The 18,367-nt window shown below is 42.2% G+C and overlaps 1 protein-coding gene across 2 annotated transcripts in view; it reads right to left on the bottom strand.

The window, feature by feature from the left end:
* The window catches only part of LOC135503501 (angio-associated migratory cell protein-like), a 67,414-nt gene that overhangs the window by 22,973 nt on the left and 26,074 nt on the right, over positions 1–18,367 (bottom strand). The window lies entirely within an intron of this gene.

Here is an 18,367-nt window from a genome sequence, read left to right as displayed (position 1 = left end):
ATAAATAGAAATGACCAGTTTGGGACTAACACCACTGTCTTTTTTTTGATAAGGTAGAGATTACAGGAGTCAACAAAATTAATTTTATTGAGAGAAATTGACCTGTCCTGCAGGTGATTGGAATTTACAATACAAAGGGTCGTTTTCATATTTGAAAATCCCTTCATAATCAAGGGCTACCTCTGACTAAAACAGCATCCATAAACAATAGACCACCAATTTGACCCCAGCTCCTTCCTAACTGCGGGAAAACCCAAGTCCAGCAACCAAAAGTACCAAAAATACATTTTTGTTTACATTTGAACTGCACACATGCGTTTGTTTACAATTTCCCGCGAAATCTCGAAAATCAGGTGACCTGCAATCATGGATTGAAAATAACATTTATCTGGTTTCAGCAGGTCAGCAGGTATACCGGCTGTTCCAATCATCCCCCTACAGCCAGCTGTTCAAAAGGTAATGTTATTCACCCCACAGGGAGTGCAGGTAATTGATTAAGCCCCTGCATAACTTAACAGCAATGGCTTGGCTTCTGTGAGTGGTAAGGAGAATTGACAGTGTCCGATTAAAAATCCCTCATTTCTGCTCCGCTGAAGTAAATTTTTGAATAAAACCAAGACGTTGCATCAGGGTAAGGTGTCACCACCATTCATGCAAAATTTCAAGGCGATCCAACGCCTCTAAGTGTGACTTTATTCGTCCCCCTTCTAATATTATTATATAGAAGATTTAGACCAGCGATGACGTCATTTCTGGTGATTCCCTACGTTGTCCAATGAACGCTTTTTAAAGTGTGCCATTTGGCATGCATTAGCATGCAATGTATTTTATCAGCGCTGACAATTGCCGAACAGAATGCCGTAGCTCCGTCAATTTGCAATCAATTTTTATGGGAGTAACATTATTGTGTTGCTTAAAATGTCTACTTTTTACTCATGTAAGAATCGTAGTACTTAAAACTAATATGCAAACAGAATCATGCCGATTCACTGCACATACTGTGGGAATTCTCCACTTCAAAATACATCGCGAACAGAGCGTGCACTTCCGATATCGTTTTCACAGAATTGTGGCCAAATTTTCAAGAACTAATTTCTGAAAGTATTCCCTTAAGACCTTATGACTACCCACTGAAAGGAACTAGTGATAATATCGCCTACTTGACTACTTTTTAGCAGAAAATTCGTTACTTGTTGCAAAATCAATCTTCCATCTTTACACTGGTCACAGTGGCCATGCTGAAATATAGCCTGGTTCCCTGGCCAATTCAATGCGCAGAATACAACTGCGCAACTATACGTCATAACCCGGGCTTTTGAATCGTCAAAAAATCTGTCAAATGTGCCTGTAGCGCCAACTGGCGGTGAAAACTAAACTAATTCCATTACAAGTCAAAATGAAAAATTATTAAAAAATATTCGGCCAGATTTGAAAACAATATTTCCTCTGTGGCCCGAGGTATAAAGGAAAGAAGTTTAAACTTCCCGATGACCTCATTCGCCGAATGTAGGTCGGATCGCGCTGATTTTTGGTTTCTGAGTTCCCCTTGGGCTACTCCTAATTTAGCAGCGTCAACAAAGTGCCTAGGTCTTACGGTTACAAAATGCCCAAAATTGACATGGAAGGATGGCAGGATGGCAGGACGGACACCATTCCCTTAGTAATATTACCAGCTTCGCTGACTTTGTCAGCTGAGCTAAAAAGTATATGCCTACGTCACAGAGTCTCTGCAATGGTCATTTTCATCACAGTAGTCTCGCACAGCCAGACCTTCTTCACTAGTCTGGTGAATGCCAGGCGTTCATTGTACTAGACCTAGACGTTTTCCACCACAATGTATCTGGGCCGAAGAAGCACTGCGCAAGATTACCTCGAGCTGGAGCTAAAAATAGATTATGCTAATGAGCATACTTCCTCATTGAGTTTTCCCAGAATGGTGCATATCGGGCGAAGCTACTTAGCCTAATACCATTAGGCCCCATGTAGTGGCGCTGAGGCGGCCGCTGTAATCAAGAGAGTGGTTGAGTCACTCTATGTTATGACGGACCTAACCAAAATTACTTACATTTTCGCATTGCTACAGTGAAAGACCTAATACTGAAACCACATGTCTGTTGACTGTGCTTTAAGAGAGACTGAAGCACAGTCAACAGACACCACTATACCCCCTCACACTCAGAAACCAAACGCCCACCCCTTCCTGCTACCTTAATACTTCTGGATGAGAAATTAGGCAACTACATGTATGTAGATCTTCCTAATTTGGAAAAAGAGACTTTAAACAAGAGCAACGCAAGGCGTGGCATATGCCCCCGTGAGCACATTGAGTTCGTGTATTAGGAAAGTGAAGTGTTTTTCAGACAACCCCGGGCAGCTGGTGTCATAGCTGACTGGGTTTAGTTGACATCGTGAAAGAGTTATTGGTCTGTAATGTCCGCTGTACACGTTATCTTTTTCTACCCACATAAAAATTTACAATGTTAATACTCAAAGCCTTCCTCTAGTCACCCCAACGTACATACACAAAATGAATTTGATCGGAAGAACAGTTTTCCTCGAAATTGACGGAAACTGATTTCAAGCACACCGCCTGGTGGCCATATTGACAATCGGAACAAGCCTGTTTTCGAAAGGAACCTTCCTCTAGTCACCCCCAACGTACATACAAAAAATTAATTTGATCGGACGAATGGTTCTCCTCGAAATTGACGGAAACTGATTTCAGGCATGCCGCCCTGGTGGCCATATTGACACTCGAAACGAGCCGGTTTTCGAAAGGAACCTTCCTCTGGTCATCCCCAACGAACATACCAAAAATTAATTTGATCTGACAAACGGCTCTCCTCGAAATTGACGGAAACCGATTTCAAGCACGCCACCCTGGTGGCCATATTGACAATCGGGACGAGCCTGTTTTCGAAAGGAACCTTCCTCTAGTAACCCCCATTGTACATACCAATGAAATGGCCAGGGCCATTGTGCTCACTTCATGTGGAGGAAAGATGGATAAAGAGCATGGTATTGTGTCATGTAGTGTTAGGTTTGATGTAGGTCCAAGTAATTACAATTTCCCCAAAATGGCCAATTTACAGTACATTCGACCTCTGTGACCTTGAAAAGTAGGTCAAATCAAAGAAGACCCGGGTGACACATTGAATGGTTGTTAGAATTAGATGTACCTATGACATAAAATTGGTGCCAATCGGGCAAGTAATTACTAGGAATAATGGCATTTTGAAGAATTTAGGATTTGGCCCCCTCCCTGGAGGCCAAACGGCAAATCAGATCGCACCAAACTTCGGTACCTGAGATCACCTGACCAAGGGGTACATGTGTACTTAATTTGTGATCAATAGTCATTGCAGTTAAGAAATGTGCTATAGTTACGGCCTGACGGCCAATTTACGCCATTTGACCTCTGTGCCCTTGACAAGAAGGTCAAATTAACAAGAGGCCCAAGGGCCTGGCGCTCAGCTGAAATATATGAACATGGAAAGTACCCGATAGATCTCTTTCAACCTCAGTTTTGTCAATATATCAGGCAAACATACCAAAGTAAAAAGACTTTTAAATGGTGACAAATATGCCACTTATTAGTCAAATCTAAGTGCCTGAGCCAGGCTGACCTTGAAAAGTAGGTCAAATAGAAAGCCCATGTGATATCATGTAAAGGAGACTTATTGTACACCAACCATAAAATTCATGTCACTCTGGATACAGCAAAGGCTTTAAAATAGAAAAAAAAACCAAGATGGCCGCCCACCAAATTATTCAAAAAAGTAAAGAAAATGTATTTACAAGTGAAAAAAGTAAAAATTAAAAAAAAAAAAAATTGACCCGAAGTGGGATTGGAACCCACAACCTTCAGAGTCATACAAGAGCGGGAAATTCAAATCAAGCTTAAACTAGGTCAACACAGATTTTGCCTCAGTAACGCCAACTGGTAGTATCAATCAAAACTACTCTTAGTAGTTTCAAGACCTACATGCATGCGGTCCTTTTCAACTTTGTTTCAAGCTTCTATCTGCTTGAATAAAGCGCCAAAAAATTGTTTTGTGATTTAGGCTTTTTGCCCCCTGGTGGCCAAACTGTTAATCCTGCCGGACCCACACTTGGTCTATTCAGGAGTCCTGAAGGGTCTAAATGGCTTATAGGGAAAATCTATCGCCTATCCGCCATAGTTTTGAAACGTGCCTGTTTAACGGACAGACAGACAGACAGACAGACAGACAGACAGACGGACATTCATTCTACCATTTACTCATATGAATAGCTCAGCTTGTCAGCTGAGCTAAAAACCTGTGTGACATATACTGTGTTGGGGCGAGTGACGGCTGAGCTGAATCTTGGTCACGTCATCATGGTTACATTATGAGCTAAAAATAGCGAGAGAGAGGGGAGAAAAAAGTTATGGCGGACTTTCATGGGATTAGCGTTTGCTCTTTCAATTAGTGCTTTTTTAGACCTTCATTCGATTCTGTTCACGGATTTGTGATATTCTTCAGGAGGATTAACCCTTAGAGAAACCGCATTGTGTTGTTTTAGAAGTCATCTTCATGTGTGATCTTAGTGATCGCCGTTTATAATCAGTATCATTTTCGAGTTTTCGCGGGACCGCCGCCTGCCTACGTTCGTGATGCGTTGCATTTAACCTTGACCTTTTCGCGGGCTGATGCACGTGTTGATTTATTTATTTTCGAGCTAGCTCGGCGCGTCTCCGGCTTTTTACATGTCCGTTTATGTATAAACTTTGTCTTATATCATGATTGTCGTGGATCATTAGAAGTTGTCTTTGAGTAACCGCATCGTTCGCGGTTCTGTGATTAAATTAGTTAGCTTTATACATTTATTAACTTACGGAACGCTACCGCCGCCATAATCGTTACGTTCGCGTAGTGCTCGTTATTCGTTGAATTCGTGGTTCCATCAATTCGTGGATTGGAACTTGTGTATATATATATATTTAAAACGTATGTGGACAGCAGCAGGATGAATGTTGGCAGATTCGAGCCAGCCACTCCACATGCGGCTAGATAGACATCGGAATAGTCGACTAAAGTATAGCAGACAACAAGGGTGAGTCTTGGAACTTTATTACGTTTGTTATTTTCGTCTCTTAGTCACATACAGTCATATTATTTTACTAGAGTCAGGATAGCGCCTCAACATACTGTATGGTGGTGAGATGTACCCATGTTATCAAATTGGTGGCAATCGGGCACGAAGTTAAGGAAAAATCACATTTTTAGGGTTTTTGGATTTTGCCCCCTGGTGGTCAAGTGGTGAATCATATTGGACCAAACTTAGGTCCCTGAGATCACCTGACTAAGGGGTAAATATGTACCAAATTTGGAATCAATAGTCATTACAATTTAGAAACGTGCCATCGTTACATCCTAACGGCCAATTTACACCATTTGACCTCTGTGACCTTGAAAAGTAGGTAAAATCAAAAACCCGTATGATATGTGGTGTATCCTTGCTAGGACTACCTACCATAAAATTTTTATTGAAAACGGATCATTAATAAGAGACATATCACACTTTTTATGTTTTAAGTTTTAGCCCCCTGGTGGCCAAGTCATGAACCAGACCGGACCGAAATTCAGTGTCAGAGTACCTCTGACCTAGGGGGTCATGTGTACAAAGTTTCAAGTTCATAGCACAAGCGGTTAAGAAACGTGCCACACAGGATACGGACGACGGACACAGGGCTATCTATCATATAGACTCCCCAAACGGTGAGCCAAAAATGAATTTGATCGACAAACAGTTCTCCTCGAAATTGACGGAAACCAATTTCAAGCACGCCACCCTGGAGGCCATAATGAGAATCAGAACGAGCCCGTTTTCGAAAGGAACCTTCCTTTAGTAAAGGTCAATCCACAAAAAAAGCTTCGTGGTTATCGCTAAAAATGTTCTCCTTAAAATGAGTGGAAGAAAATGAGCTTTGCGCATTGGCGGGGGCATAATAAAAATGAAAAGGCAAGGGGCCATTGTGCTCACCGTACAGATATTTGGCGGTTAGGAATTCATCCTGGTTGATAATCATGGTACATGTATAGTATATACATGACATGTGATGTATTGTTGCTTGGAGTACCTACCATAAAAATATCATTCAAAATGAAACGGCCAGGGGCCATTGTGCTCACCGTATAGATATTTGGTGCTTTGGAATTCATCCAGGTTAAGAAACATTGTACATGTATAGTATATAGATCAAACCAAAGTCGGTATGACATGTGATGTATCGTTGCTTGGAGTAAGTACCATAATAATATCATCAAAAACGAGTCACTAATAAACGAGATATTGCACTTTTTACCTATTTTGGTTTTGGCCTCCTGGTGGCCAAGTTTAGTACCAGATCAGATCGAAATTCGGTGTCCGAGGTTACATGACGTAGGGAGTCATGTGTACCAACGACCAATTTACGTCATTTGACCTCTGTGACCTTGAAAAGCAGGTCAGATCAAAAACTCATATGATATGTGATGTATCCTTGCTAGGAGAACCTACCACAAAAATGTTATTGAAAACGAATCACTAATAAGCGAGATATCACACTTTCTAGGTTTTTACTTTTGGCCCCCTGCTGGCCAAGTCGAGAATCAGACCGGACTGAAATTCAGGGTCAGAGGTCAGCTGACCTAGGGGGTCCTTTGTACAAAGTCTCAAGTTCATAGCCTAACGGGTTAACAAACGTTACACAGTTACGCTCAAATGGCCAATTTACGCCATTTGGCCTCTGTGACATTGACAAGTACGTCAAATCAAAAACCTGTATCATATGTGATGTATCCTTGCTAAGAGTATTTACCATAAAATTTTTACCAAAAACTAATCAGTAATAAGCGAGATATGGCACTATTCAAATTTTTGGTTTTGGCCCCCCTGGTGGCCAAGTTATGAATCAGACCGGACCGAAAAACAGTGTCACAGGTCATCTGACCTAGGGGGTCATTTGTACCAAGTTTAAAGTTCATAGCTTTAGTGGTTAAGAAACGTGCCATATTTAGACACAAATGGCCAATTCACACCATTTGACATCTGTGACCTTGAAAAGTACGCCACATCGACCTGATTTTTTGTCAACATGTAGAGCTACGTAACAGGTGTCTACATACCAAATTTAAAGACTAAAGGACAACTAGTATTGGGCAATTCGCCTAACAGCAAATTGCAGACCATATCCCTGGTGAAAGTATTTTGTCATGTTGAGAAATTAGGTTTGCACCAGGATATAACCAGATAAATCAGAGGCAAATAACCCTGAATAACCAGCTGAATTAGGTTGTGACAGTAGGTGCATCATAAATACTAGAAATAGCGATGGTTCTGGGACTGCAACAACTCAGCATATGGATGGTCAGAATCCAGCAGACAACAAGCAAATGTAATCTGAATCTCAACATCTTTCGTATCTTTTGACGAGTTTTCTGGTCGAGTGAGGGAAACCAGTTGGCCATCTGATATGGCTGGTGGGGATGAAAGCTCCCAATGTTGGGACGACCAATAAATGAGAGTTGAACATTGAATTCCTTTGAAGTGTAGGTTGTGACGAGTCAGGCCAGTTTGTGCATGATTACAACATAGGGGTAACTAGTTGCAACAATCCTTTTTTAGTGTAGATTGTGAAGGAATAGTCTTGATCTTTCAATTAATTCCTTTGGTATGGTGCAACAAACCAGTCCAGTAGATATATACATGGTCATAGCATACGGCATCGAGACAACCAGTATGCAAGGTTACGGCCAGGCCCAAGGGGTATGACCGATTAGCACTAAGAGTAAAAACGTAACATGCAATAATATCTTTTTAAACTAACTGCCACAGTAGGTTTATTTATTCAGTCTTTTTGAAGTAAAAGTATTACAGTGAAAAAGAACGAAATACGGCTGGAATATTATACTGGTTTGTCTTCGGACGGCAAATTCAGCACTGCACCGATGTCAAGGTTAAGACGGTTATACGACTTTGCCTCATCAGCTCCTCGTGGTCAAGGCTCCTATATCCGTGACTGATGTGATCGCAGAACAGAACAGATGCTGATCATCATCCCCGTCAGGCTGTAAAACAGAGCGAGGAAATATTTTAACTTCACCAGAAGTTTTATCATTCATTATTCAGACCAACAGACACTGTAACCTGCTAATAGTCTATGAATTTCATTGTCATAATTCAGAACAAACACTTATCACCTTTGCTGACAATATTTTCAGGTGTGTATACATTCGTGTGTCCATTTACACTGCACGTGTATACGTGCTTTACTGTACATTTCTACAGGAGTGAGCAGGATGTACAGAAAAACGATCTCCAAAACTGTTGCTTTCAGCACTCGCGACACGTTAAGCGAGGTTTCAGCAATTATTTTCAGTGAAGGTATATCTCATGTGTAGAGTCTGGGTGATTTTGAGACATTCTTAGGTGTTTAAGGCGCACAGTTTGATGAAACCTGCCCGAATTCGTAATTTTTTTGATGAATGTATATCCGCCATTGCGGGGATCTGGAATCTTTTGGATGACAAGTTTGCCTCAAAAGATGGACGTGCTCCCTATAATCACCCAAACTAACAGCGAATATATATTCTTAAGATCCTTTTCTTGACCTCTGATGAGTTAATTTTGTCTGATGCAGTGTTTCAACACAAATTTGAGGGCGATTACAATCACGAAAAATTCACACTCACCCAGTCTAGAATGCGTAGACGAAATGTCTGTTGGCTCTTCCATGTAGCGAGTATCCTCCCACCTGTTCAGGTCGGGACAGATCAACGTTGAGCAACTTGCCTAATCGGTAAAAACGCGGGAGGCAGTGCTATTACCGGAACGGTTCAGAACCGGCGATTTTCATCAAAAATCACCCAAAAACTAAAAAATTAAGCAACGGCTGCAAAAATAAAGTACACGTTGTTCGTTAGCAGGTTATGAAACGTAACCTAACCAAATTTCAGGTCGTTCCGTGCGGCAGTTTCGGAGATACGTGTCGAAAACCACATCCCTCGGGTCCTGGCGATCGGCTCAGTAAAAACAATAGACCATATCCACGGAGTTGTGGATATGGTCTAAATAAAGACAAAACGTGCCACTATCGGTGAAATTTTAGTTTGACCTCTGTGATCTTGAACAGTACGTCAAATCAAAAACCCATAAGATATGTGATGTATCCTTGCTAGGCGTACCCACCATAAAATTTTTGTCAAAAACAAATCAGTAATAAATGAGATATTGCACATTTTAACCTTTCGGTTTTAGCCCCCTGGTGGGAAAGTCAAGAATCAGACCGGAGCAAAATTCAGTGTCAGGGTACATATGACCTTGAGCATGATGTATACAAAGTTTCAGATTCATAGCACAAGCGGTTAAGAAACGTGCCACAGGATACAACAGACGACGACGACGACGACAACGTACACAGAGCTATCGTATAGACTCCCCTACGGTGATCCAAAAAGTCACTAGTAAGCGAGATATTGCACTTTGTACTTTTTAAGTTTTGGCCCCTTGGGGGACAAGTCGAGAATCAGATCAGAGGTCAGAGGTCACCTGACCTGGGGATGGGGGGGGGGGGGGTTATGTGTACAAAGTTTCAAGTTCATGGCCGCAGGGGTTAAGAAACATGCCACTGTTTTTGAAACAGGAAACAGATAACGACGACGGACACTACTGTGTTGTATTGACTCCCCTAAAAGTGAGAAACACGAGTAGCTTGCATGGACTCTACCTCTGGCCAAAGTCAGGGTCACTAGGTCTGGCCAAAGTTGGAGTCACTAGGCCAATAAACCCGATTGGTGCCTAACCATAGTGGCACACAAAAATGCTCATCCCGCCTTGGAGGAGGAACAAGAGGCCCAAGGGCCTGGCGCTCAGCTGAGTTAATATCATTAATATCTTCCCGGTGTTTAGTTCATTATGCATGAAAATGGCATGCTCCATGGTATTTGATATCCTTTTGCGTTCACTACGGTACCAATGTTTTTGGTTGACATAATTATGCCACTGTTCATTCCTCAATCCTGACCATAATTCGGGTGAAATCATCGTATGAAAATATTTACCGAAACATGAAGTTTATGCCATGAATGAGCATACTCATTGTCATAGCCTCGTTTACAAGTACGAAGTATTTTCCCGCGAATATTCAAAACTGCTTGGCTCCTTGCCAGTTAAATAACATGTGACTATACACAAAATAGAAAACTTTGATGGAAATTGTAAATCATTTTTTTATCTATCAGGGGAAACAAGCTGATGATTACGGCGGCCCGGAGGGGACATTGTGAAAAAAATAATAAACTCGCACTGCGACTTTTAAAACTCGCACTGCGACTTTTAAAACACGCACTGCGACTTTTTAAATTCGCACTGCGACTTATTAAACTCGCAGTGTGACTTTTAAAACACGCACTGCGACTTTTTATACTCGCACTGCGACTTTTCAAACTCGCACTGCGACTTTTCAAACTGGCACTGCGACTTTTTAAACTCGCACTGCACGTTTCAAAACTCACACTGCGACTTTTTCTAATCCAATCACAGCCGTGCTTACAACGATACCCGTGTTGTTGAACTCCAACAAGGCATACTAAACCACTTCCTTCGCCTCGGCTTTGAAGCTATAGGAAGCTATGCAGGACCTTGTCCGTGGCTTTTCACATCATTTTTTGATATAAAATTGCACTACGCTGCGACGTGGCCTATTCGCATCTATAGGGCCTCCTTTTCACAATATCCCATGGATGACGTCATACAGTTATATTTCCATCTCGGCTGGAATTATGCTGAAATTCAAGGCCTACTTTGGTATCGATATAACACCAGGATAAGTCTCCGCCACCTAAAACGGATACTCAAAAAGTTGGACCTTGGCAGGCGGAAAGGGTATTCTGATATATTGGAAGTTGCTGAATACGTAGAAGCACAGATCCGGGGCTCTGGTAGACAGCATGGGTACCGATGGGTGCATCTGAAGTGCATACAAAACGGACTTCGCACCAATAGAGAAACTGTTCGGTTGTTATTGCTATTGCTGGACCCTATGGGAGTCGCTTCGAGAAGATGTGGTAAACTCGTTCGAAGAAGTTACTTCAGCAAGGGTCCAAACTATATATGGCATTTAGACTCGTACGATAAACTGAAACCCTACGGGTTCTGTATAAATGGGTGTGTGGATGGTTTTTCCAGAAATATTATGTGGTTAAACGTCTATACTACTAACAATGACCCGAGAGTTATCGCTGGATACTTCCTTGAAACTGTTGACAAGGTAGGGGGATGCCCTTGCCGTATTCGTTCAGATCTAGGCACGGAAAACGGACACGTCGAAGCAATGCAGACATTCCTTCAACCAAACGACAACGAACTTCCCTTTGTGACTGGGACCAGCAAGCTAAACCAGCGGATCGAATCATGGTGGGGTGTCCTACGCAAAGAATGTGGTCAATTCTGGATGGACATCTTCCAACAGTTGGCATCTGACGGCTTATACGACGGAGACTTCATTGAAAAAAATATTCTCCAGTTCTGCTTTATGGATGTTATCCAGGTGAGTGAAGCGTTTTTAAGCGACAAGCGTAAAATAGAAACGATCCTATACTGCGGGGACCAAAGTTATATCAGGGAATGGGTGGTTCTTAACACGATTATCTAATGCTCTTGGAGAAGTCAAGTCATGTTTAGTACTCATCAGCTACCTTAACTGCAAATTTAGGATAGGCAGTGGTACATTGGCATTGTTGTAATACTTCAATCTGCTTCAATCTTTTCTAGACGGAGCTTGATGAAGTGGTAGATGTGTGGAACAACCACCTTATTCGACCAAGTCGGAACGCACACGTGCCGTCTGGACGTCCTCTTGTTATGTACAGTGTCCCAGAGATGTATGACGTGGATGATTACTTGCAGGAAGTTGGCCAAAATGAGTTAAACGTGTGCATTCCTGATTGCATCTTTAAGGACCACAATGCGCCTTGCGATAGTGACATCTCTGAAATATGTAGCATTTTGATGGAGGAGAACAACCTTAATATGGACGATACCGACGCATACGAGAGATTAAATCTGTACACATGTTTGCGACGGCTTCTTCGAAATGAATTGCGAATTTAGGGAAGTAGGACCGACACCATTATGTGTTCACAATGCGAACACCATTTTTCCCTTTATTGGACAATGTAATTTGAAAACTGTAACTGCAACTCGAAATCGGCGGCAATTTTCGTCCCTAGTTCGATGAGGAAATCAGTAATGAATAGGGAAGTTTAATAAGTGTATAGTTACAATGTATACAATACATGTATTCGAATAAGTTCTGCTCAAATATGTTAGACTAAAGGACTCAACACCAATGTTTACACAATATATATTGTATTAAAGAAATTGAGAATTACTCCAGTAATTAATTTACTCAATATTTCCTATATACCATGTATACAGGCGCAGGGAAAATATGGACTGAATCAATCCTGTCCTTGTACATGTTCTATTGGTTTCAATTTTCAAGAACACAAACACGGCCATATTTGCTGAATTACAGCCACAAACAAATGGTAAATGTTGGCATGGGATAGCCCGTCGGATGTCGCCAGGAGATGACATTGGCAAATGAAAAGGGCTATATACCCGTTATCCTTTATTGTTGCCGAGGCGTCCTCTTCTGAGAATACCACAACGGCTACAATAGGAGTACAATGCTTTGAACTGTTTTCCCGACAGCCGACGGTTTATCCCGTGCACACAAAATATCATCAACGCTTTACGGCCAACAACTTTTGACCCTGTATACATCTTGGGTACACTCTAGTAACGTATATTCTAAAAAAATCACTTAACGGCCACCAACTCTGCGACCATATAGTTCCTGGATTACAATCTCTGATTAAGTATAAAAAACGTTTAACGGCCATCAACTCTGCAACCATATAGTTCCTGGATTACAATCTCTTATTAAGTATAAAAAAACGATTAACGGCCACCAACTCTGCGACCATATAGTTCCTGGATTACAATCTCTGATTAAGTATAAAAAACGTTTAACGGCCACCAACTTTGCGACCATCTGGTTCTGGATTATAGTAAAATATCAAAAAAACGCCGAAAGGCCACCAACATACTTTGCGACTCTATAGTTTGTTGGACTTCAGACCACATTGAATTAGACAATGTCCATAACCCAAATCCCACTTTTAAATATGTTGGTAAAATCAGACCTGAAGTCTGGGAAGCTGTCGTAGTCTGTCTGCAATTGCAGAACACAGCCGCAGGTGTGGGCAACTGGGCAACGCGTATACCCCCCATTGCCGCTGATATCGACAATTACAGCGTCTGTAATTAGAAGGTCACATCCTGTGCAGAATCTGAGAAAATTCCCCATGTCCTGTGGGGATAACTCACGAATGAACCGTTTGAGATGATTTCCAACAGCCGCTTGTGCAGGATTCATGTTTTCAGGCAGTTTGATTGTCGCGAGAATGGCCTTTGGCGTAGGCACCAGTTTCTTACAGATTTCCTTGTAGTTGATGTTACATATAAATGCCAGAACGGGCTTCCAGCATTCAATGATGAAGCTGGGCTGCTGTACAAGCTCCTTCAATGCTATTTCTCTTACGATTCGTTCAATGCTGGCAGCACATGGCATTCGGCGACACTCGTGTGCATCGAGTATGTCTATCAACTCCTCCTGGTCCACTGAATCAAAATTATCTAGCGCTTTGCGAAGTGTTTCACTCTCGCTGTCACCCACAAAATTCAGAAATACAGACACTACATCTGTTTCACTCTCGTTCCCGGATAGCGCAGCCTCCATGAATGTGGGAGCAATCGATGTTGGGAAGTAGCTGGCACTTCTATACCCCTTTACGAGGATTCTCGCTACTGCTCTCCATTCGTCCTCTTGGAAGTCATGCCTCAGAAAAGGCACTTTATACTTGGTTCCCAGCGTGCACTTGTCATAGAATTCCTTCCAGAACTCCGTTAAGGTGTCTCTTAGGACACCGACACCAACTGCAGACTCTTCTTCCCCATTCAGAAGAATTCTTTTGCATGTAATATCCTGCTCCATGATGCTACCATCTTTAAAGATGGTAATTAAGTCCGTCAAAACCAAGCCCTGGTGCACTTTGATTGTTGTCAGGCCATTAGAAGAGATCACAAGCTCGTTACGATTACGTCGACATAAGCCTGGCACTGGTGCAATCTCTGGTAGATTATCCGCGGCAGTATCTTGAGTAGACTGAGAGCCATCGACCTGACCATCATGGCCGGTTGGCCTGAGATCTGGCAAGGTATCGTCAATGTCCGCAGCAGCAGATCCTTCAACTGGGCCGAAGTGGACTTCCGAATCCTCCGAAATGTCCAGGTTTTGGGCTGGATCTGCCAGTTGATATGATACCTCACACTCGAATGCTACTGCAGGAACTGTTGGTAGACCTAGATCCGATATCGGCGTGCTTGTGCTGGGCATGCACTCAGCCTGTGCTGCTGAGCCTGCAGCTGCAGATGGCAGTGATCTTTGTTGATGTTCACCTGCCCCGCTAGTTTCCTCCTTCGCATCAGAAAGGACTTGCGAACACAAGTAGAAACGCAAAAGCGTTAACCTCGTTTTCCCATAGTGTTCCTTGACAGTGAGATCAGAATCTACATCGTTATGTTGAAAATCTTTCAAACTGAATCTAAACTTTCCAAGTTCACCCTTGCTCGATACTCCATCAGGAAAAAACAGAGCCTTTGCGACAATCAGCAAGTCCTCAGCTTTGAAGTCCATATCTACATTGAGTGACCGCGTCCCCCCGCCCTGGTTAGTGCGCACTTGTTTGTACTCGAGCGTGCCCTCTGCTTGCTCCGTCACCATAAGCCAACCAAGTTCGATCCGCCTTGTCTGTATCCTGGATGTAGCGGAACACTGATTCTTGTCATCTTCCATGTCGTCATCCAAATTGTTTAGATTCATCTTCGACCGAATGCGCCGTTTAAGCCTAGCAAGCAATGACGATTTTCTTTTTTTGCTGGTGTGTTTCTCTCTGCTCTGCCGTTGTGAACAAAAGTTCCTCAAGGCCAATCTGTCACCATATCGTGTTACGTACTTGGAGAGTTGGTCCTCACTCATCAGTGGAACGACATGCTCGTCAATCTGCAAAACACAGCGATGCAATCCATAAAACATTTTTGTGTAATTTTGAATTGGGAACAATGAGACTAACATTGATCCATCGTCCATGACTTTGGTTAGACTCTGAACCCAGTCTCTTTTGGACTGCGGCATCTCTCATCGTCATCCCCGAGACTGGGAAATTGTATAGGATTGACTGCAGTATAGCCAAACGACAACCACAACGATGCCTCGGCACTTTGCCAACCAATCAGATGTTATCACAGTTTTCCGCCCCGTCAGTGGACTTTACATAAATTTATGCATCATGCAATAGACAGTATGACACCAGTTGCTGTTGAAAGCGATAGATCAAATGATACTTACGCCATCATCTCTTAGCCGCTCGAAGGTTTCTTTATCTAGTCCTCTACTCGCAAGAAATTCCTTTACATCATCCATCGTGCGACTTTTGCACCTGCAGTTGAAGAAAGTGACAGTTCTGAATGTATGGAATGTGGGCAATTAAATGCTGTGTAACGAAGTTTCGCCGGTTCTTCTTACCAGGCCGGTAGTTAGTTCAAAACTTGGCAATGGCAATCGCAATAGCAATGTACCAAAAGAATCTCAAACAGCTCCTACAGTATTTTTCATCATTTTCCGGCTTTTAGGACGTGGCTCTCATGGGACAAGTGAGTCCTGCTCAACAGTACTGCATAGTATTGTATTGTAGATATGGGGCAGCTTCCTAGATAATGACTCATCAGTATTGTAGGCGGACTCCGTCCAGAAATTATGGAACGTCCCTAATTGTCAAATCAATTGAAACTCAAGGATACTCAATACATACTTTAAGTACAGTACTCAAAGTCTGTCAACATGAATTGTTTATGAACAAAATATATGACGAGACGTGGGGACAGCACACTGGAGCACCCTGTTAGCACAGACATGAGGTTACACATAAATGTTTTAAATTGTTTATTAATTCAAATCATCAAATTCAACAAAATAAATCCCAGGAGTGATGTCATTTCAATTGTGTTAATGATCCAAAGAATAATGATGAATTGTCACCATCAATAAACCCCTGTTTTATAGCATTTGATATACTAAGTAACACATTGTCATTGCCTAATGCCAATCGCCAAATGCCACATGCCAGGTATTGAACTACAAACCCTTCGTTGACAATTACGGGCTTAGTTGATTGGGCATACAATTAACATGAAGCTCAGGCAGGCGCCAAATATGTTGACCAAACACTCGTCAAGTTCGGCAGTGCAGAGGACGGGTAGGACGGGTAGGCCTATAGGCCTACAACCAAGTGGCGGTCGGCAACAGCAGTTAAGCGGGCAACAGGTCTCGTCCCAAATAAATGATGAGGGCATCACATCGGTGAAAGAATCACTTTAACAGCTCAACAGATTCTGTATCACTGTCAGTTGCATTCATTGATACCGAAGCCAGTACAGCTTCCAATGCATGCATTGTATGTACATATATATATATATAGTTAACGCCCAGTTACACTGAGGCAACCGTAGCCTCAGACTACACCAGCATGTTTACCTCTATACGTGGTTGGCCTATATAATATCTGAGCTCTGATGATTGCATCATGAGGTATGACTCTCCATGATAACATTTGGACCCAACTACGGCCTGCAAAACGTAGAGAAGAGATTCAGATAAGTGAAATACTTGCCTGAATTATGAACTCTTACAACTCAAGCGCAGCAACACATGTCGTTGTAAACACGGCTGTGATTGGATAAAAAAAAGTCGCAGTGCGAGTTTGCAAAGTCGTAGTGCGTGTTTGAAAAGTCGCAGTGCGAGTTTGAAAAGTCGCAGTGCGAGTTTGAAAAGTCGCAGTGCGTGTTTGAAAAATCGCAGTACGAGTTTAAGAAGTCGCATTGCGAGTTTAAAAAGTCGCAGTGCGAGTTTATCATTTTTTTCACAATGTCCCCTCCGGGCCGCCGTAGATGATGATCAAATAAATCATTCATGAGAAATCATTTTGTTGCTGAAGCTTGCATGACGAAGTTAATGCTAAACCTTTTCTTGTGCTCTACTGCGCCACCGTAGTTTTCTATTTAGACCAGCGATGACGTCATTTCTGGTGATTCCCTACGTTGTCCAATGAGCGCTTTTTAAAATGTTCCATTTGGTATTGTACAGTATGCAATGTATTTTTTCAGCGCTGCCAGTTGCCGAACAGAATGCCGTAGCTCCCTCAATTTCCAATCAATTTTTATGGGAGTGACATTATTGTATTGCTTAGAATGTCTACTTTTTACTCATGAAAGAATCGTAGAACTAAAACTTAATAGGCGAACAGAATCATGCCGATTCACTGCACATACTGTGGGAATTCTCCACTTCAAAATACATCGGCGATGTCATCGCGAACAGAGCATGTACTTCCGATATCGTTTTCACAGAAATGTGGCCAAATTTTCAAGAACTAATTTCTGAAAGTAGTCCCTAAAGACCTTATGACTACCACTGTAACGAACTGGTGATAATATCGCCTACCAGACTACTTTTTAAGCAGAAAATTGGGTACTTGAGTGTCATTGAGCTCCAAGATTATTCACATGGCGTAAACAACATGTCGCCATTTTGTCTCCGCTTCGGTATTTCGTACGCCGCTTATAATGCACCTTCTCAATTAAAACCAACATAATAAGGCCTTACATCGTTGATTGAATAGGAACACCACACAAAACACAATAAAGTGGGGTTACAATCGATTACGAAGCTGAAGTGAACAGTGATTATTCCTGGAGCTACTGTTTTTGTTGTGTAGCTGCCATGTTTTGAGAACTGGCAAATAGGAGACTTCATTGATGGCTGACGTCATCGGGCGGGAATTTGAATCGGCAGAAATAATTAAAAGGCAGGTAGCGCCCTCTCCTGTTAAAATTTTGAACTTTTTCTCAATAAAATAGATTTTCAAGAATTTTATCTTAATATTAGAGCATATTTCGACTAATTCTGCTGCTCCTAGGCCGATATAGGCCAGTTTCCTTCATGCACTCTCGCTCGCAGGAAATAGGTCGAATGGCGACAAATTTTGTTTTGAAAGTAGAGTTTGACCAGAAGTATCCAGAAATGCAAAACTGAAGTCTCTAGGTCTTACGGTTACAAAATGTGCACCATGGGTTTAACGGATGGACGGATGGATGGATGGATGGATGGATGGACAGACGGACGCCACTGAACAACTTATTTGACAAGCTCGACTGACTTAGTCAGCTGAGCTAATAATAC

Source organism: Lineus longissimus, chromosome 19 (genome assembly GCF_910592395.1).
Source record: "Lineus longissimus chromosome 19, tnLinLong1.2, whole genome shotgun sequence".
In the NCBI taxonomy this organism is placed as follows: Eukaryota; Metazoa; Nemertea; class Pilidiophora; order Heteronemertea; family Lineidae; genus Lineus; species Lineus longissimus.
Note: the sequence above shows the minus strand (reverse complement) of the source record. Positions and strands in the feature narration are given on the sequence as shown.